This window comes from Gorilla gorilla, chromosome 10, assembly GCF_029281585.2.
Source record: "Gorilla gorilla gorilla isolate KB3781 chromosome 10, NHGRI_mGorGor1-v2.1_pri, whole genome shotgun sequence".
Lineage (NCBI taxonomy): Eukaryota > Metazoa > Chordata > Mammalia > Primates > Hominidae > Gorilla > Gorilla gorilla.
The window spans coordinates 93,265,578-93,286,168 of record NC_073234.2 but is presented as its reverse complement, the minus strand read 5'-3'; the positions used below and the strand labels follow the sequence as shown (position 1 = coordinate 93,286,168).

At 33.6% G+C, this 20,591-nt stretch overlaps 1 protein-coding gene across 6 annotated transcripts in view; it reads right to left on the bottom strand.

The window, feature by feature from the left end:
- The window catches only part of NAV3 (neuron navigator 3), an 890,287-nt gene that overhangs the window by 249,944 nt on the left and 619,752 nt on the right, over window positions 1–20,591 (bottom strand). The window lies entirely within an intron of this gene.

Below are 20,591 nucleotides of genomic sequence, written 5' to 3'. Positions count from 1 at the left end.
GTATGAGGAAAATCAGGAGAGGATGGGGTACAGAAAACCACCTGAAGAAAGTATTTGAAGCACAAGGGAAAGATGAGCTCTATCAAAAGCTGTTAACAAGTCATGTACGACAAGAGCTGAGAGTTGACTATTAGATTTAGAATTAAATAAATAAATTCATGAAAGGTGCTCATAATAGTGCTTATCAAATAGCAAATGCTCAAATATCTAAATTAAATATTAAAGTATATATCATAACATTATACACACATGAATTAAATATTAAAGTATATGTTACATATTACGTGTGTGTGTTTGTATGTGTGTAATGTATACATAGAGGACCAGCCAGAATGTAACCTTCATGATGGTTTTTATTTTGTCTACACTCTCTCCCCAGTCTACTTTAATCATATATATATTACATATATGTAACATACATTACTTATATTATATAACATATATTACATATATTACATGTATGTAATATATATAATTTAATAATATATTGCATAATATATATTACACATATAATAATATATATTCAACTATATTATATATATTACAGATACATAATATATAATATATACTTTAATAATATATATTACATATACAGTTATATATTATTAAAGTATATATTATATATTTAATATATTACATATATGTCTTATACATGTAATAGATACATATGTATATATACATATATTACATGTATGAGACATATGTATACATGTAATATAGTAAACATATTTATACTAAATATATAATGTATTTATATTAATATATTTATTATATTACATATATGTATATGTGTGATATATTTATTATATTACATATATGTATATGTGTGATATATACATATGTGTATATTGCATATCTCATACAGATATGTAATATATGACATATACTTTAATACTCTAATAATATATTATTACATATATAGTAATACCTGTTATTAAAATATATATTGTATATTGCAAATATGTCTTATGCAAGTAATATAGACATATGTATATAGTAATATATTATTAAAGTATATATTTATTATATTACACATATGTCTTATACATGTAACGTATACATATATACATATATGTGTATACATGTAACATATACATACATATATGTGTATACATGTAGCATATACATATATACATATATTGCATGCATAAGACATAGGCATGTATACACATAATATATTAAACACATTTATATTGAATATATGATATGTTCATATTAAATATCAATATATTAATATATGTTTGTAATATATACATATGTGTATATTACACATACCATACATGTATGCATTTTTATTACATATATGTATTGTATATTTATATACTGCATATGTATATATCATACATATGCATATATTATATACATGATACATATGTGTATGATATATAATATATAGCATATACTTTAATTATATATTACTATATATGTAATATAATCATATATGTAATGCTAATATGTATAAACATTGTTAAAGTATATATAATAGTATATTACATACATTACATATATGTTATATATTATAGGTAATATATGCTGTGTGTTATTAAAGTCTATATCATATGTGTTACATATATATTACAGTATACATCATGATATATACTTTAATGTGTTTTATATATATGTATTTATGTATATGTGTGTGTGTGTGTATATATATATATATATATATATATGACTGGCCAGAATGTATACTCTCTATTGATTCTTTTTAATTTTGGCTACTGCTCTCTCCCCAGTCTAAATGTATGACTTAGGTGATCTACAAACAATTGCTGAGGAAACAAATGAACTACAGCAAGAATAAAATAGTGTTTTCATGCTTGAAGCAGTCAAATAAAAAAGAGAAATAATTAAACCTTAATTGGAAATAATATTAGTAGTCAAATTAATTATGTCTCCTGAACATTGACCCTGATAAGCTGACTTACTTGTATGGCATCCTAAGCCTCTCCTCTGATATACATGAACTCATGTCTGCTGGTGGGAGCTGATGTCTCTCTTCTCACATTTACCCTCTTACCCCCAGGACCTCACACCATGGCCATGCACAATCAATGCTTAATGCATTATTGTTGACTATCTGAATGAATTAATAAATTTAGACATAGCATCAGTTATAATCTGTAATAGCATTTGGCCTGCTATATGTCCAAAACTTAGTTTTTGGTTTTTTTTGTTTTTTTTTTGTCGGGTCAGGGAGGAATATACTACTCTGGAGTAGAAAAGATGTTGATGAGAATAGAAAACCAAAACATGATCACAACAGGCAAATGAGTGAGAAATGGAAGTGCCAAGGGGTTAGTCAAGTTTTGAGCTTTTAATTAACATTTAGAAAAATCAATAGTCCATAAAAATTGAAATGATGTGTGGGGAAAATTTGTTACCATTATATTTTGGGATTAATAGAAATAAGTGATTTCAAAAAAATTCCATGATGGTGGGGCCCATAATAATCATTTTAGCTGATTTTTTCAATTTAAGAAAAATTAAAAGCAGATAATATGTATAATTACTTAGAAGAGTCAGTTAATTTTACATGTAAAACACTTAGCACAATACAAGGTACATAGTAGGGATTCAATAACTCAAAACAACAAAAAATACCTTTTGTTATTATAACAGTTTTTAATATTAATGGAGGGTAACAATGCTATAATGGTATAAATGATGCCATTTCACATCATAGCCCCTTTCACTTTTGGTATTACACAGAGTTTCCTGAGAATTATCTGTATCCCAGTAAACTCAGTTCCCAAATTTTTAATCTAGTATTTCTTAAACTCTACTACACTTAAGAATTAACCGAGGATCTTTTAAACCCATAGAGCCCAATTTACATTTACAAACTCATAAGTTTAATCAGAATGTCAGCAGATAGGAGCCAGTTTTCATTATACATTACAAATCTGCAGGTGATTCCAATTTGTAGCAAAACTTGTAAATTACAACTTCCAACTATGTTCTTCAAAGAAAGTAACTGCAGGTAATTTCAGTTTAATACCATGTCGTTGCAGGAATTGCACTGTTCACAGTAGAGTAATACATTATATTTTTCTTATTTGGACCATAATACTATATAATTCATGTGTTATTCCTGTGATATTAAAACACGTATTCCTTTATAGCAGTAATACAAAGAAATTCATTATGATTTCAACGGACACCACATTTCTCATTTGGCTCAGGTAACAGTCAAATCTGTAGCTTATGGACAGTCACCTCAGGACATTTACTTGCCTATTATTACGTCAGGCACAATTTAATGTCAAGCACAATTTCTTGGGCCCTTCTTTTCTACTTATGGTTTATCTTTTATTGGCATGGAACACCTACTTTCTCTTTTTCATGTTAAATTTAAGCATGGCTTGATAACTATAAAAATGTTGGCTGTGTAATGAAGATAAAATGAAAAGTTTCTGAGAGCTAGATCTAGTCATTATTTTCAGAAGTATCCAAATGCATGGATACATTGAGCCTTGAGGTTTTGGGATTTCATCAAAATACTTAATCTTATCATAATGCCCTAAAGAAAAACACTTTTGTTAGAGTAATTCTTCAAATGGACTGTTATTTTCTTTATTATAGAAACTAAACAAATGTAATAGAAATTGGTCCATATTTTTAGAATTGAGTAGTTTCTACCTATATACTTAATATTAGCATCCTGTAACACTACCATTGTTTCATATTCTATCAAACACACCATTTATTTATTCACTCATCACGCATTTATTAAACTTATTTTATGCCTGAAAATGTGCTCTGTGCTACAGAGATCAATTTCGAGACACAGCCACTATTTTCATATATTCTAAAGAGCACTGAATTATTTCAACTACTCACATGAAAAATGGAACAGAAATGTTTCAAGGCAGAATTTTTCTGATTGTCTATTTTCATAGCTGTATATTTATACTGACCCTTACATACTTGCTAAATATGAGCATGTCTGATTGCTAAATTACAAATTGGGTTTCAGATGAGAAGAGGAAGAATTTTCATCACCTTCACATATGAAAACTCAAGACACTTACCAGTGTATTTTTAACTACAATTATTTTGTTAAACCTGAGAGTTAACACATGTTCTTGACATATCAACCATAGAGTGTGTATTAGAAACACTGATATTGGCAGGGCACGTGGCTCACGCCTGTAATCCCAACACTTAGGGAGGCCAAGGCGGGCAAACAACCTGAGGTAAGGAGTTCGAAACCAGCCTGGCCAACATGGCAAAGTCTGTCTCTACTAAAAATACAAAAATTAGCCAGACATGGTGGCAGGCTTCTGTAATCCCAGCTACTCCAGGGAGGCTAAGGCATGAGAATCACTTGAACCTGCGAGGCAGAGGTTGCAGCGAGCCGAGATCACCCCACTACACTCCAGCCAGGGGGACAGAGCGAGACTCTGTCTCAAAAAAAAAAAAAAAAATACTGATAGTTATTCATTTCAGTGATGAATAAACTATTCTAAAAATGTAGTGCTTTTAATTAGCATAGCTCTTTATTGAACTCATACATTTTAAGCTGTTTTATTACAGCCAGCCTTTTAGCATTTTTTACTGCAAATATAACATGTTTCAGGACATGTAATTGGAAGAATCTATCACAATAACAACAAAGTAATATCTTGTCTTCACATTTTTTTTACACTTATGGATAGTTAATGAACATTACAGTTTGGTACTAAATACCAAGATATGATTAATAACCTCCTTATAGTTTGTGATTAAATCTAAACCATGGCACAACACTTAACACTAAGTGATTAATTCATTCAGCAACTATAGACTGTTTATTATGGTCAAACAGCTCTGCTCAATGGTGAAGGGATACAAAAATGAATGATAAGATCTTTGCCTTTGTGAGCTTGTAAAATAGCTGAGGAGACAGAAAAGATTTATAAATTGTCATAACGCAAGGCATAACATGATACATTTCAAAGAGAATTATAAACAACTCTGTAGAGCAGCGAGGAGAATGGAGTTATCAATTTCCACTACACATACAGAGAAAGCTTCATGTAAGTGTCATTTAGACTTAAAAGCTAAGTTGGGCCTGGGTGTGGTGGCTCACGCCTGTAATCCCAGCACCTTGGGAGGCTGAGGTGGGTGGATCACCTGAGGTCAGGAGTCTGAGACCAGCCTGGCCAACATGGTGAAACCCTGTCTCTACTAAAAATACAAAAATCAGCTGGGTGTGGTCGCATGTGCCTGTAATCCCAGCTACTCTGGAGGCTGAGGCAAGAGATTCGGCTTGAACCCGGGAGGAGGAGGTTGCAGTGAGCCGAGATCACACAACTGCCCTCCAGCCTGGGTGACAGTGAGACTCTGTCTCAAATAAATAAATAAATAAAAAGCTAAGTTGGATTTTACATAAGGTTAGACAAGCATCAGAAGGAGGAACAGGGCATACCAACCAGAGCAACTGTAAGGAAAACTGTTCACAAGGATGCTTGAGAAGTGATCGCTCCAGTCCTTACCTTCTGCAGCTATGCTTATAGAGCTGACTTTGACCTTGGATTTAAAACACTGTGTTGCCCATTGGACTCAAATCCTGCTACAATGTAAAAAGTTAAATAATTATAAACCAGATAGCAAGTATAATACCTCAAAGATTTATTTCTCTCTCCATAAGAAATGCATCCAAGTTAGAAAATGGCTAAAGTGCTAGATATTGCTGTTGCCAATCATACATAGAGAATGTCTAGAAAAACGTAAACCAATCCTAACTTTGGATATTTCGGGAAGGTAGATTCTTTTGTGACTTGTGCTATTTTTCATGAACTATACTTCTCATTTTTCACATTAAACATGTAATACTAGCGCCATTACATAAATTAAATTAATAAATTTTCAATTAAAAAATAGATAAGATGTTTTAGTTTGAGCAAATGCCAATCCTAACACTGAATTCAAGTAATTACATAGAATTTATCCTAAGATTTTAACTAGACATAAATTTTTTCTGGAGAGTTAAAGTAAAATACAGTAATATTTTTGCTTTGGTTAAAATTTGTAGGATGCTTGTTTTCCTTCATTCATTTAACAATTATTGGTTCATCGAGACATTTCCAAGCCCTAAAAAATATATAGTTTTACAGGCAAGGGAGGTAATTCCAATTTAATGCAATAAATATTATGACCACAGAAACACAGACTCCTAGAAAAGAATGCAGAAGGGTCTATTTCTTCTTTCTTTCTTTTCTTTTCTTTTTTCGAGACAGGGTTTTACTCCCATTGCCCAGGCTGGCATGCAGTAGCACAATCTTGGCTCACTACAACCTCCACCTCCTGGGCTCAAACGATCCTACTGCCTGAGCCTCCTGGGTAACTAGGACTACAGGTGTGCACCACCATGCTCGGTTAATTTTAGTATTTTTAGTAGAGATGTGGTTTCACCATGTTGGCCAGGCTGGTCTTGGACTCCTGACCTCAAGTGATCTACCATGCTCGGCCTCTCAAAGTGCTGGGATTATAGGCGTGAGCCACTGCAGCTGTCCAGAAGGGTCTATTTCTGATCAGAGGCCAAGAAGACTAGGAAAGGAGAAAGTTATTAGTAACTAAGACCTACCTAACATAGTAACAAAGATATGTTATTTTGAAGTTGTCATTACTATACCAATTTATTATAAAAGTGTTGATCAGAGAACTGAATTGATATGCCCAAGGTCACTCAGAGCCCATGTTCCTAACCCCCACATTTTGCTGCTTTAAGGGAAGCCTGAGTTAGTCCCTGAGAGGTTAGGAAGGGTTTGCTGAAGGAGGGGATGTGGTACGAGGTGAACGCGGGAAGGAGCTATATGTGAACTGGTCATGGTTGAGAAACAGCATAGGTTGAGGGATCTTTAAGAGATCAGAGTAGCCAGGAATGTTGAATTGACTCTCATTTAAATCTTTCTCCACAACTTCCCATTGTTTATCACTGTGAAACTGCTCAAAAGGTTAGTAGCCTTCAAATCAGTTTGAAGAACATGGGTAGAAGGCATCAGGCAGAAGGGGCTCCAGAGCACAAATCCTGAAATCTGGAGAAAGGCAGTGGTGGGAGACAAGGCCACAGAAATAAGTAAGGGCTCAATGAGGAACATCCTCCATGCCTTGCTAAGGGTGCTTGATCTTAAAGATCAGAGATCTAAATGTGTGCTCTAATCAAAAAAGGGAAATGATCAGTATTGCAATGAATACATCCATTTAAATGACCACACAGTACATACATAGATTTATTAACAGATAGTAATAAAAATTTCACAAATCAATTTTTACTCATATCTGAAATACCCTCCAATTTTTTAAAAAATCCTATTTTAGTATATTTCATTTTTAAATTCAGTTGTAATACACTAACTCGTAAGATACTATGTGAGCAATTTGCAGTTTTAAAAATCCCACCGTGCATGTAAAGAATGGAAGCAGGGAAAATGATTTGGAGCTTCTCTATGTTCTCCTCCACCACTCAACAACCAAGCACAGGAAGGAAGTTTATACAGAGTCATAAGCAAGTATGCTATTTACTCCATATACAAAACCCTTTTCATCTTCACTGTAAGTTTTAGTAAAGTCAGTATTATTTTTCTTATTCAGTAGAGGCTCAGAGAGATAGCATAGTTTATATAAGCTTACACAATTAATGAGGAGCAGAGCCAGAACTAAAACTTAAACCTGTCTTTCTGCAATGAGCTTGCTCTTCTGCCTCATTATGCTTACTATCACTATAATTTAAACATTCTCACTAAGCTATTCGCAGCCTCTGACTCAGGCTTACTACACAACTGGCAGATGGCTAGGAAATAGTGCCAGGTACAAACAAAGTAGGGGCTCAATAAATATTTGGTTGAATGTAAGAATGAAAACTGTGTAGTGTAAAGGTAAAGACAGAAATGAGAATGCAAAAATCCACTTGTTCCACACATTTCATAAGTTCACAAGTTTAACTACTTGTATATTACTTCTCAAATATCCAATGCATTTTACATGGTGGTAGATTAACATACAGAATGGTTGATGTGGCCTCAAGCAAAAGAAAGCATGCTGACATCCACCATAAGCTAGAAAAGGAAAGGAATGCATATCCCTACAGCCTCTGGAAGACGTACAGTACTGCTGACACCTTGATTCCAGCCCAATGATAGAGATTTCTGCCCTCCAGTACTGTGAGAAGTTAAATTTCTATTGTTTTAAGCCACCAAATTTGTGGTAATTTGTTACAGAAGCCACAGGAAACTAATACAATGATCTACTCAGTAAAGTAGTAGAAATCAAAACTTTGGCAAGCCCAAAGCTGAGCAGGGATCATTGTGAGCATGCGTAATTCCAGGCCTTTTCCTCGAACTGTGCTTTGTTGAGTCCTAGTGCTGGGGGCAGAGAGGATGAGAGGTGCAGTTTAATTAGTTACTCCTGTGTCATTGCAAAGGAACGCCTTGCAGGCTTTCCTTTCCCATCTCAAATGTGTTTGTGCTGCAAAATAGGGAGAGGAATAGGGGACAGTAATTGGGTTTTGCTCTTCGGTTTTTGTTTATTTGTTTAGTTGGTCTGTGATTAGATACAAGGAGTACGTTTATTAATTAGGTCCTATGGTGTAATTAGAAATTTTGCAGTTAAACTGGATTTGCATCATGGTATTACAATTTACACAATGTAAGAAACTGAGAAGTTTCTAGGCATGTGTGGGTGTGTGTGTATGTATACACACACATATATCCACACTAGAAATGGAGAAGGGTATACTCAATTATTTATACGTAAACATACTCTTCCTAATATGGAGCTAAGCTCTATAAACACATGTATGCTAGAACAGAATTGTGTGTGTCTGTGACCAGCTGTATAGACATAGATATGGAAAGTTCCCGAGGATACAATCAGATAAAATATTTTGTTCAAAACCCTACTATTCTTCTTTAATTTACTTGATAATTGGAGACTTATGAGCATCATTTAATATTTCGTATCAGTTATAGATGATATTAAATCTTCATTATAAGCTGTAATTGGCAAAAGTGTTATAAATATAATTTATTAAGAATTACATCAGTATTCATTGACCTGAAGATATATTCTTTTGTTTTTTAATAAATTTCTGCTTTTAAGTTTGTTCCAGAAAACAAAACCAAACAAGGCAATTTATTGTTTTATTATAAAGTTATTAAACTCTTCTAAACCTAAAAACATGTATGTATATAAAGAGCTCAAGTTACATATAACAACTTATTATTTGCCAAATTCATAATTTTACCATAAAATTTATAAATCATTATTTGTCTCACAAGACCACTCCCTCTCCCAGTTTCATGAGAGTTTATATCCCTGCCACAGATAGAAGAAACAAGTGTAATATTGAAGAATAATTCTTATTTATATTGCAAGTTTGGGCATAGGGGAGGGAGAAGCAGAGGAGCCAAATAATTTTTTTAGAAAGAGCAATCTCAATCAAAATCCAGGAAGTTATTTTGTGGATATCAACAAACTAATTTTAAACTTTATACGAAGAGTCAAAAGACCTAAATTGCCAACAGAATATTGAAGAAGTACAAAATTGGAGGACTGACACAACACAGCTTTATGACCTACATGAAGTAAGTCAAGTAATCAAAACAGTAATCAAGACAGTGTGGGGTTGGTGAAAAAAATGGGAAAATAATCAGTGGAACAGAATAGAGAGCCCAGAAGTAGACCCAGACTAATATAGTCAATTGATATCTGTTGAAGAAGCAAAGGCAATACAATGAAGCAAAGATCAACTTTTCAACAAATAGTGCGAGACGAGCTGGACATCTACATGCAACAAATATATAAATAAAAGTAGGCACAACACTAAAGACATGATGTATAAAATAAATAATTGATAAGCTGGACTTCATAAAAATTAAAAACTTCTGCCCTGTAAAGCACAGTGTCAAAAGAATGAGAAGACAAACCACAGACTAGCAGAAATATTTACAGAAGACACAATCATCATCCGAAGTTTACAAAGAACTCTTAAAACTCAACAAGAAAACAAACAACCTGTTTTTTTTTTCTTTTAATTATACTTTTAGATCTAGGGTACCTGTGCACAACGTGCAGGTTTGTTACATATGTATACATGTGCCACGTTGGTGTGCTGCACCCATTAACTCATCATTTACATGAGGTGTATCTCCTGATGCTATCCCTCCCCTCTCCCCCTGCCCCACGACAGACCCTGGTGTGTGATGTTCCCCTTCCTGTGTCCAAGTGTTCTCATGTTCAATTCCCACCTGTGAGTGAGAATATGCGGAGTTTGGTTTTTTGTCCTTGCGATAGTTTGCTGAGAATGATGGTTTCCAGCTTCATCCATGTCCCTACAAAGGACATGAACTCACCCTTTTTTATGGCTGCATAGTATTCCATGGTATATATGTGCCACATTTTCTTAATTCAGTCTATCATTGTTGGACATTTGGGTTGGTTCCAAGTCTTTGCTATTGTGAATAGTGCCGCAATGAACATACGTGTGCATGTGTCTTTATAGCAGCATGATTTATAATCCTTTGGGTATATACCAAGTAACAGGATGGCTGGGTCAAATGGTATTTCTAGTTCCAGATCCTTGAGCAACCGCCGCACCATCTTCCACAATTGTTGAACTAGTTTACAGTCCCACCAACAGTGTAAAAGTGTTCCCATTTCTCCACATCCTCTCCAGCACTGCTGTTTCCTGACTTTTTAATGATCGCCATTCTAAGTGAGATGGTATCTCATTGTGGTTTTGGTTTGCATTTCTCTGATGGCCAGTGATGATGAACATGTGTCTGTTGGCTGCATAAATATCTTCTTTTGAGAAGTGTCTGTTCATATCCTTCGCCCACTTGTTGATGGGGTTATTTGTTTTTTTCTTGTAAATTTGTTTGAGTTCTTTGTAGATTCTGGATATTAGCCCTTTGTCAGATGAGTAGATTGCAAAACTTTTCTCCCATTTTGTAGGTTGCCTATTCACTCTGATGGTAGATTTCTTTTGCTGTGCAGAAGCTCTTTAGTTTAATTAGATCCCACTTGCCAATTTTGGCTTTTGTTGCCATTGCTTTTGGTGTTTTCGACATGAAGTCCTTGCCCATGCCTATGTCCTGAATGGTATTGCCTAGGTTTTCTTCTAGGGTTTTTATGGTTTTAGGTCTAACATTTCAGTCTTTAATCCATCTTGAATTAATTTTTGTATAAGGTGTAAGGAAGGGATCCAGTTTCAGCTTTCTACATATGGCTAGCCAGTTTTCCCAGCACTATTTATTAAATAGGCAATCCTTTCCCCATTTCTTGTTTTTGTCAGGTTTGTCAAAGATCACATGGTTGTAGATGTGTGGTATTATTTCTGAGGGCTCTGTTCTGTTCCATTGGTCTATATCTCTGTTTTTGTACCAGTACCATGCTGTTTTGGTTACTGTAGCCTTGTAGTATAGTTTGTAGTCAGGTAGTGTGATGCCTCCAGCTTTGTTCTTTTGGCTTAGGATTGTCTTGGCAATGCAGGCCCTTTTTTGGTTCCATATGAACTTTAAAGTAGTTATTTCCAATTCTGTGAAGGAAGTCATTGGTAGCTTGATGGGGATGGCATTGAATCTAGTTTTTAAAACTGGGGTCAAAGACCTTAACAGATACCTCACCAAAACAGATATACTGAAGACATATAAGCATATGAAAAGATGCATATTTCCACATCATATGTCATCAGGGGAATTCAAATTATAGTTACAATGAAATGCCACTACAAATCTGTTAGGATGGCCAAAATCCAGAACATTGACAACACCAAATGCTAGTGAGGATGTGAAGCAGCAGGAACTCTCACTCATTTCTGGTGGGAATGCAAAATAAAACACTTTGGAAGACAGTTTGGTGGTTTCTTATAAAACTAAACAAATGTCATATGATCCATCAATCACACTTATTAGTATTTACCCAAAGGAGTTGAAAACTTAAGTTCGCACAAGAATCTACCCATGGAAATGTATAGCAGTTTACTTCATAACTGCCAAAACTTGGAAGCAACTAAGATGTTCATCAGTAGCTGAATGGATAAACTGTGGTACATTCAGACAATGGAATGCTATTCAGCACTTAAAAGAAATGAGCCATCAAGCCATGAAAAAACATGTAGGAAACTTAAATCCATATTACTAAGTGAAAGAAGCCAACCTGAAAAGTCTACATGCTGTATGACTCCAACAATATAACATTCTAGAAAAGGCAAAACCACAGGGACAGTAAAACAATCACTGGTTCCCAGCGGTTAGAGCACAGAGGATGTGTAGGGCAGTAAAACTTCTCTGTATAATACTATAATGGTAACACAGGTCATTATATACTTGTCTAATGTACAATACCAAGAGTAAACTTTAATGTGAATCATGGATTCTGGGTGATACTGATGTTTCAATATATGTTTATTAATTATAACAAATATACTACTCTGTTGGGTGATGATGATATTGGGGGAGGCTACGCATGTGTGAGGGAAAGGAGTAGATAGGAAATCTGTACTTTTCTCCCAATTTTGCTGTGAACTTAAATTTGCCATAAAAAAGTAGTTTTTAAAAAAAATAAAGAGGGGGAGGAAGTGGAGGAGGAGAAGGAAAAAAATAGCTGAAGATCCAAAGACCTGAATTCCAGACCTTATTTTGTTAAATTTATTTGTTAATAAGTCTAAAGATAATTTGGCCTAGACTAAATAAACATGAGTCCAAACCATAATTTTTCCACTTTACTAAATAAAGGACACAGATCGCCTCAATGAGACGCAGTTCCATTATAGGTTTACTGTGATGGCTAAATGAAAAGCATAAGCAAAACATCTAGCACAGCACTAGGTATATACCATTGATGTTCAATAAATAAGTGATAATTACATAATTGAACTATCAGATCTTTCTCTATATTTGTATGTTTCTATGTAATGATTTCCCAGTATTTCTTACGTTTGAAACATGGCTAATAGAAGTCAGGTGTGAAATATGATTTTTCAGAGTGTAACAAGGAATGTCAATATATTTTCTGTGTCTATCCACACAATTCAGTTTTTAACTGAATTCATATTAAAATAATTTAAATACAATTTCATGAAGCAACTAGCTTTGGCATATCTACTACATTTCCAAATACTTATCTGATCAAAGATAAATTTTGCATATGATTGCACAGAGGTTAAGTGAACAAGAGTTTCCCTATTTTATTTACTCTTTTTCTTATTATTGAAAAAATTTAAATATATAAACTATCACAGATTTTTTCAGATAGGAGTATTACAATTCATATTGAAAATGGCCAAATATCTTAATATTTTGTTTCCTAAACTAAGATTGTAAAAATTGTCCTACTGTTAAATATTTTTCCACTGATTATTGTAAGTGATAATTTTATGAAGTTTGGCAGTGGGGGGGGGCAATTGAAAAAGAAGGAGCAATAAGTTCCTTAAAAATGCCAACTATTAAATGTAAAAAGCTAAAATTATAAAAGGATTCTTATGAAATATGTCTTCAAATACAATGATTGTATTTTGTGTTTACAGTAATACTGGGCTACCAATAAAAAACAATTTGTAGCATTTTAAGTACAAAAAAACAGGATAAAAATATGCCAATTATTTATTAAAGTGGTCAATATTCAAAGATATAGTAGAAATATCAACTACATTTTGCAATAGTTATATATGCATATATAAATTTTAATGTCCATAAAAATTATTTCTTCTCTTCAAAAGCAAAGAAAAAATCTGTAATTCAAACGGTTACTTTATTCCAATTTCTATTTATCATATTAATTACACAAACAAGTATAAATATTGACAACAATAAGAACAACATATAAGCTATTCATTCTATAATATAAAGTTAATGCAACAAGGCGTTCTTGTATTTTTAACTTTTATTTAATTTCTAAATGGCAGACCAAAGAATTCCCACAATGAAATAATTTCATGTTGCTGTTTTTCTTTGTAAATTAGACTTACTAAAACTGAAGAGAAATCATCATCTTTGGCATTTTTTTTTTAATCAAGGTAGCAAATCAGAGTTCCAATTGACTTTAGAGTTTATCTGTCCAATTTCCTCATTGCAGAAATGAGCAGAGGCCTTGAGAATTTACTGAATGCCTTTTCCTGGGTCATATATACAAAATTAGAATTCCAGTCACCTTTGTTCTTTTAACAAAACACACTGCCTCTTAATGCCTCCATGTTATGTCAATTACTTCATTTGAACTTGACTGGTGTGTGGAGCAACGTCTAGAGACAGGCAGATTTAAAAATCATTTAGGTGATATTCTAATAACTTACATATAAATTCCCTGATACTAGTAGTTTATACATATTTTTGTGAAGTTTGAATCTGTATAAAAATAATGAAATCATTAAGAAAAATACAAAGTAAAGATTTTCATTTAGTATTTCTTTATAGATCAGAACTCTACTTGTAATAAAGCATTTGTCTTCATTAAGCTATCTTTTTCTAGCCATTCCAGAAGATGAATATTTTCAAAGTCAAGGGATCATGTGACTGGACTAACTTAGCAATATTCCACTCCTCTGAGTCATAGTGCTACAATTTTGCAGTATGCCATATATAAGATTTTATTAAACCTTTAAGAGCATTCCAGTATTTTATCTCTTCCCTATTTGGTTAAGAACCTCATCTTCTCATCTTACCTAAAAAAAAAAAAAAGAAATCCTTTAAAAGAAGAGTGATTACAAGCAGTAGCTGAAAAAAATAAAACTTTAAAGGACAGGCTACTGATAAAAGCATGGGCTTTTTTTTACTATTAAGAATAGTTTCACTTTCCAGATAAATATAAGCAATAGAAATAGGATCAAGAAATTTCTATCCCAAATGGGATAAATATGTGAATTCCATAAGAGTAATGATTCTGGGAGGCATAACCCTATGGGACATGGAATCAGATAGGCAGGAAAGACCTAAATCTAATTTTCCAGCTACTAGGATTTAAAAAGGAATAAGAAGCCAAAAATATTCATATCAGCAAACTGTAAACAACATACATGTTATACTAAAAACTTAGGTTGAAGGTTGTGGCTGGAAAACAATTGAACTATTACGACAAAATAGAGCCAAGAAAGAGGAAAGACAAGCTGTGAAATACATCTGCCAGATCCTTAGCTGTCTTACATAGTTTAATACTTGGTTTGTAACTATTTCACATAATCAGATGTCCTCATTCTTCTGTGCATTTTTGAAGATCCTTAAATATAATGGTCTATTTAAAAAATGTTTTAAATGTCTTTGAAACAACTTTTACCCTACATGTCTAACATTTTTGTCTAAGAAACTTGCACTTGTGTCTCTGCATTCTAAGTAAATGTTGGACATATTTTTGCTATTTTTAATTTGCTGGGCATTTGGGACATTCCTGGTATTTATAGTTTACTAATTTATTTCCTCATGTAAGCTCACCAAAGTTGGGACATGCAGTATATATTTTGAATCCTGATGCCGCCCACCTAGGAATTACTCAACAGGTGCCATCCACATTAGTAACTTCATCTTTGGATAAGGTTAAATTTAGTGTTGACTAAGCTCCAACAAACTAAGTTCTGTTTTCCAGGACCAGTTTAGTCTCAAGCTCATCAAAGAAAAATAACCATGACTTTGAAACTTAAGATAAATATGAACCACAATATCTCAGTAATTATACTAATAAAGTGCTAAAAGGATAAATTCATATTTTTCTTAAATATGTGCTATTTGGACTATGCTATTCAAAAGAATTATTGTTGGGATTATATATACATGTATTATATATATCCACACACATACACATATTATATAGAGAGTTAAATTTTCTTTATAAGGTGCATGCGCACACGCACACACACGTACGCACATATATTTACACATATAAATGTGTATGTATATAGCAATATTCCACTCCTTTGAGTCATAGTGCTATCATTATATATATATGTATATATGTACATATATGTGTATATATACACAATATATATATACACATATATATGGTGAATTTTTCTTTATTATAAGGTATCCATGGCCAGGCATGGTGGCTCATGCCTGTAATCCCAGTACTTAGGGAGGCCGAGATGGGTGGATCACCTGAGGTCAGGAGTTCGAAACCAGCCTGGCCAACATGGCAAAACCCGTCTCTACTAAAAATTAAAAAAATTAAAAAAATTAGCCAGGTGTGGTGGTGGGCACCTGTAATCCCAGCTACTCGGGAGGCTGAGGCAGGTAGAATTGCTTGAACTTGGGAGGTGGAGGTTGCAGTGAGCCAAGATCACACCATTTTACTCCAGCTTGAGCGACACAGCGAGACTTCGTCTCAAATAATAATAATAATAATAATAAATAAAGTAACCATTAAACCATTAGAAAATCACATGAAAAGCAAGCGCATTAATATTATCTAAAATTCTGAAGTTGTTATATTAATTTAAATTCCTCTAGTTTCTATTTAATATACTTTCTTTTATACTTTGAAATTATTTAGTATATTTGATGTACATAAAATAATACATGTAACACTTATGTAAGTTGTAAAAGCAGAATAATATAGTACATTATGCCCCACAGAACTAGAATCCTTCAAATAACTTGCCTCTATTTATGTGTTTCTTCCCTGTTCCGGCCATAATCCTTTCAGTGGTAGCTACTATGTAGAGATTTGTGTTTATACAAATATGTTACATACATACTTTTTTCAAGTATCCGTATCTTCACCCCATCATAACCTTTTATGACATGATACAGAAACAAATGTATCCCTATTGTTTTCCAATATCAAATCTTCCACACAGACCAAAATTTCCTCCTCTTCTACTTCCTTTAGGACTTGGTATAGTTACTTACCACTTCATTCCTCTGAACCCTTTCCTTTCCCTCTACTGCTTCCTCCTTCTATGCTTTCTTCCCCCCTTGCAAAAACTCCCCTCAACTCTGTCTTCTTCTCAAGCTATTTATTTTTTTTTCTTCTCTAACAGTGTCTTAACAGGACACTCTTAGAAAAATTATTCATGACTCAATGGATATCGGCACTTCTTAGTTACTTCTTAACACGTTATTCACTCTACAGAAGATGTTCACATACAGGTAATCAATGCCTATGCAATTACCAAAAAGAAATACCACATTCCAGTATACCAGCTATTTAGCTGCATAACATTTGACAGCATGTTACACATTCTGCTCATCTTACTTTGCCCTGACTTGCTGGGGTAGTCCACGTATTAGAGCTTCAGCTACTGCATCTTCCCTAAGGATTAGAAGTCCACATCTGTGATTCTGTTCCTCAACAATAGTCTCACTCTCTCAACACTCTTTCCCTTTCCTGACTCCTATACCTCTATCACATAAATATTTATATCTCCTAGAGTGAAAAACCTCAGGTTTCTTCTCCTGTGACTTTATGCAGAGCTCCTGAAAGATTCCATTCTTGTCCATGGTTTCAAATATTACCTATTTTTTCAGTATATTCTAACCAATACTCTTTTCTGACCTTCAGAAACACATGTCTAATAGCCTTAAGTTTCCTCCAAATTGATGTTTTAATAGATACATCAAGTTCCACATGTTAAAATATGAATTCATCACCTTCCCCCCTCCACCTTTTTAAGACATTTTTTTCTGCTTCTATAATAATCATCTTGTTTAATGGTAATTACTTACCCATTCAGGCTAAAAAATTGGGGCCATTTTAAGCTCCCTGTACTTTCCGTCGCCCACATTCAACTGGACACCAACACTTGCTTACTTTATAATCCCCATAAAGCATCTAGGGTGATCTTTTAAAGTATTTATATTGGATCATACCACAGCCCAGCTTTAAAAGTCTTCCAAAGTCTCCCTGAGTTAGAATACCATACCAACTCCTTACTTTGGCCCTACACTATCAGGCTTCCTTGTTCCCTTCAAACAACTCTCCTTGTGCCTAATCCACAGTGCTCTTCTATTTGTTTGTGGAATGCACCAAACTTACTCCATTCTCAGTCGTTTTTGTTCTCGCCTATGTAACTGTTGCTGTTATTTATCTAAACATTTGCTCCTCCAATTCTCAACTGTAGTTCATTCAAATGTTATTATACTTTGTACTCAGTGCTTAGTAAATATTGATTACATGTGAATTACCTGGCTACTATGGAAATTTATCAATACATTGTAGATTCATACAACAAAAGGGATCTTCTATTCTTAAAGGCTTAAAATGATTCAATAAAGGGTAGCAAGTTTAACATTTAAATAAAAACAATTCGTGATTAAAAATAGCAGCAGACCTAATTTTACTTTATCTTTTGTTATTAAGCACCAACAGCAACCAAAGGCCACAAGAGACCAGGTATACAAAAACAGGTGGCCAAAGTAGTCCTATGAGCAAGTATACCACTCACTCTTACTAATGTAGCACCTCCCAGTGTTATGCAATCAAGGAACAGGCAACATCCTGTTTGGAGTAGATACATGAAATTCATAAGCCTAGTCATGCTATCGTAATTATCTTTCCTTTTCATTCTTGTCTCAATTAAAGTCTGGAATTTGTATTCACTAATAGTGCTTACACAAATTCTTAAGAACAGAGGCAAAAATAATTCAGCCAAAAAAGTTACATTTATTTCATATGCATTTTTCTGGATCAAGAAATTGAAGGCATGCCAACTTCAGATTCAAAATTCAACCACATCTTAAAGAAATGAGGATCTAAGTCATTCTTAGTCAATATTCGATATGATTCCAACTAATGCTTTTTGGCTGAATAAACTACCTTTTTTATAGCATTTGCATTTCTCAGACTTTGGTCTTTCTATTTTGTTTTAATCAGAAGTGGAAATATCAACATAACTTGCATAATATCTGTAACATGATATTTTGCAGTTAACAGGAATAAGAAGTAATAAAAAAAATTAACAGAGTCTGAAACTCAAGAGACTCTTTCCACAGATTTGTAGAATCTCTAGGAACAGCTGTTTCCGATAAATAGGTAAAAACAGCATCTCTATTAACCATTGTTATGAGCTTTGGAATTGTTTTATCATCACTGAGTATAAGCTTGCCTGTTTATTGAATTCTCTGTAATCCCAGAATCAAATTGGAATGATAGCCAAGTAGGTGAGAGTTTCTAGACTTAAAATGTTTTATATTATTCGACACCTCCTCATGGTAAAAATAATGAAAGCAAAAGCAACCATGTTGGGTTTAAGAAACATAATTATGGTTTCAGGGGACTGTTGAGCTTTTTAATTGAAAGCCTTAAAAATCTTTTAACAGGTGTTAATCCACGCACGTGTCCTTTACAAAGTTTGTAGCAATACTATTCTGCATTGCATTTTAGTTGTGTTAATAAAGGATGTTCACATGCATATCTCATTGTCACATTCTAATTAAGGTTCATTTTACAGATGAGAAAGCTGAGGCTCAAAGAAGTTACATATTTTTCTCAACATCACACAGCTTATTAGTGTATCAAGGTCTAAATGTCTTCTGATTTGGCTTGTTCACAGTAAAACCTCAGAAAACAACTGTAATTAATTCCCACAGAGTCACTTAGAGTAATTAGATCAGGAAGTTTCCTTAAAACTGAAGGATTGTATAGAAATCCTTTCTTTTACAGTGATTTTTTTCACAACCATATACACAGAGTTCATGACATCATAATAGGTCCTGGGAGTAATTATTTTTTATTTATTTATTTTATTATTTGATTTTATTTATTTATTTATTTATTTATTTTTTCGAGACAGAGTTTTGCTCTTATTGCCCAGGCTGGAGTGCAATGGCACGATCCCGGCTCACCATAACCTCCGCCTCCCTGGTTCAAGCGATTCTCCTGCCTCAGCCTCCCGAGTAGCTGGGATTATAGGCATGCGCCACCACACCTGGCTAATTTTGTAATTTTAGTAGAGACAGGATTTCTCCATGTTGGTCAGGCTGGTCTTGAACTCCCGACCTCAGGTCATCCACCCGCCTTGGCATCCCAAAGTGCTGGGATTACAGGTGTGAGCCACCACATCTGGCCAATTATTTTAAAAATATACATGATAGTTAATCACTTTTAGAAATAAATTATGTTTATTATTTTGGATTTCAGTTTTCTGACATTAAGTAAAGTAGGTCAGTATATTTTAAAAGTTCATAGATTTTTTTATTCTTCCAAGTTTCTGACAACTAAGAACTCATTAAATTCATTTAAAATGCCTATTCTGTGCTGAAGAGTTTTGGAGAAAGCTTCATCTTGTGGATTTCGGCTGTCATTCCTGATTATATCTGCTTGATGTAACTTTAGTTAAGGCATTTTATATTTCAGGTTTTCCTATAAAACTAAGTTGTGGCTTTTTAATTAAGAAACATATTTTTATCTCTGTAGTTTATTACTCTTTGACTTTATTATAAAACTTGAAGTGTTTATTGGTTGATAAAGATAAGAGATAGCTGGGAAAGAGGCAGATATCCAGGCTGAAGGCTTTCTGGAAGAGACTACGAATCATATCTCAAAATCAGTCACTGCTCACCAAACTTACAGCAGCATGCCTTAAGAACTATTTCCAGAAGTGTTGAAGAGTCCATGTGTTTACACTGGACTTTGTTATGAACAAAGAAAATACTATTTATATATTTTAAAATGCACATGGC